The sequence below is a fragment of the Pantherophis guttatus genome, chromosome 4 (assembly GCF_059756535.1).
Source record: "Pantherophis guttatus breed Tessera chromosome 4, ASM5975653v1, whole genome shotgun sequence".
Lineage (NCBI taxonomy): Eukaryota > Metazoa > Chordata > Lepidosauria > Squamata > Colubridae > Pantherophis > Pantherophis guttatus.
The window spans coordinates 134,787,641-134,790,361 of NC_142066.1; positions in this window are offsets into that span (position 1 = coordinate 134,787,641).

Sequence of the window (2,721 nt, forward strand, 5' to 3'; positions counted from 1 at the left end):
TTTCCTGTTGAGATTTTTGAAATTTATCATCCAAAGCCTGAGATATAAATTCTTTTAAATTTTCAAAGTCTTTTTTCTGAGTTTGTTGGACAGAAGGAGGCTGTGATTCATGTTTGTGTGTGGGGGATCCCCCCCCTGCTGCCTTTCCTTCCTGCTTCTTTGAAGTCATCCTGTCACGTAGGTTGGTTTTTCTGAAAAGGGAAATCTTTTTTCCTTTTCCACCTCCACATAGGCTTCTAAAAAAGTCCCCCAGGTTTAATCAGATAGAAGCTAAACTGAGCAAACTCAGATTTTAAAGAAAAAGTTTTTCCTCTTCTCCTATTGCTCTGTATTACAGGCAGAGTAACTTTGTAACTGATCAAAGTAACTTCACAGAATCACTTTCACTAGCTCATTAGCTCAGTTGCTGGGCGCCATTTTTTTTTCCCCAACTCAAGATCAAAAATACTTGATAAACTCTAAATTAGGAACACATTTTATATCTTCAACTTTGCAAAAAAAGAATGGCGTGGTTATTTATGTAAACAAAAGACTAACAGCTAAAATTATAGAAGCAGATGAAGATGGTAGGTTTATAGCAATTGAATTGCTTACAGTAAATGGCCAAATTCTTTTGATTGGAATTTATGCTCCCAACCAACAACAGGATCATTTCTATAAAATGTTACATACTAAAATATTGCAATGGGACTATAGATCTATTTTAATAATGGGAGACTGGAATGGAGTAATTGATTCTAAACTAGATAAAAAGAGTTTGGCGAAATCCAGGATTAGACTACCACAGACTTTTTTTGATATGAAAGAAGACTTGGAATTAAAAGGTATTTGGAGAATACACAATCCAAAAGAATTGGATTATACTTTTTTTTCCGACAGACATAGATCCTTCTCTAGGATTGACTTTATTTTGCTGTCAGATGATTTACTTGTTAAGACAAAAAGAACAAAGATTTTTCCAAGAACTTTGTCCAACCATAGCCCAGTATGGATAGAAATCGAGATGGGTAAGACTGAGCGACGCTCTTGGAGAGTGAATGAAAACTTGTTCAGATATGAAAAAAACATAATAGAACTTAAAAAGCACTTGAAAGAATTTTTTGAAATAAATTTGAATAAAGGTATCCCAATTGAAATTGTGTGGGATGCGAGCAAAGCTTATATGAGAGGGGTGCTTATTTATACGAACTCTAAACATAGATTGATTCGACAAAAGAAAAGATCTGAATTGGAAGTAGAAATAAAGAACAAAGAACAGCTACTTATTAAAAACCCAACAGATGAAAGAATACGTGGTGTTATAAAACTTTTGAAAGACCAATTTCAAATGCTTATGGCGGAACAAGTGGCAACAAACTTACAATATGCGAAGCATAATACATTTTGTAATGCCAATAAACCGGGCAGATGGTTGGCTTACACATTAAGAAAAAAGCAGAATATACGGACTATTGATAATATTGATATTGGAGGGAAAGAAATCTTTCAACAAAAATTAATTAAAGAAGCTTTTGTGGACTATTATACTAAACTATATGCTAAAGATGATGTGCAGAATGGACTTATAGAAAAATATTTAGATAATAAAAGAGTTACAAAAATTACTGACCAACAAAAGGAAAGAATGAATTATCCTATAACAGAGGAGGAGATAATGGTAGCAATTAAACAATTAAAAACAGCTAAAGCTCCTGGAACGGATGGCTTGACTGCAGTGTATTATAAAACTTTGCAAGCAGAAATGGTGGAACAACTTAGAGATCTATTTTGTAACATTCAACAAGGGGGTAAAATACCCCCATCGTGGACAACAGCTTATATTTCTTTGATACCAAAAGAGCAAGCAGGTCCTAAAAAACCGGAGAATTATAGACCAATATCTTTTCTGAATACTGATTATAAAATTTATGCAAAAGTACTAGCCAACAGGCTGATGCCAGTAATCCAAAAGGTGATTCATGATGATCAAGCGGGATTCATCGAGGGCAGATATATGAAGGATAATGTAAGGCAAGTAATAGACTTATTGGAATATCTTGAGAGGAATAAATAGGTACCTGCAGTGCTGGGTTTTTTTGGATGCGGAAAAGGCCTTTGATAGAGTGGATTGGAATTTTCTATTAAAGACTTTAAAAAAGATGGACTTTGGGGACCAATTCATACAGGCAGTTTCAGCAATTTACCAAGAGCAAAAGGCACAGATTATTATTAATGGAAGTTTGACAACAGAGTTTAAAATTGAAAAAGGAACAAGACAGGGATGTCCGTTATCCCCATTGCTATTTATTCTAACACTAGAAGTCTTGTTAAATACAATACGGGACTCTAATATCTTGAAAGGTATAATGATAAGGCAAGAGGATTACAGAATAAAGGCATTTGCAGATGATCTGGTCGTTACCCTAACACAGCCAATGGAATCAATAATCCAGATGAAGGACATTATACAAGACTATGGTAAAGTTTCAGGTTTTAGACTGAACCAGAAAAAAACTAAGATGATAGCTAAGAATATGACACAAGATCGTAAACACGAGCTTGAAAGGAGGGCAGGTTTTGAGATTGTACCAAAGGTAAAATATCTAGGAGTTCAGGTTGCAGAATCAAATATGAAACTGTTTCAAAATAATTATGAGGTGTTGTGGTGAGAGGTGCAGAAAGATATGGAGACTTGGAAAAAACTGCAGCTGTCTCTACTTGGAAGAATAGCAGCAGTTAAGA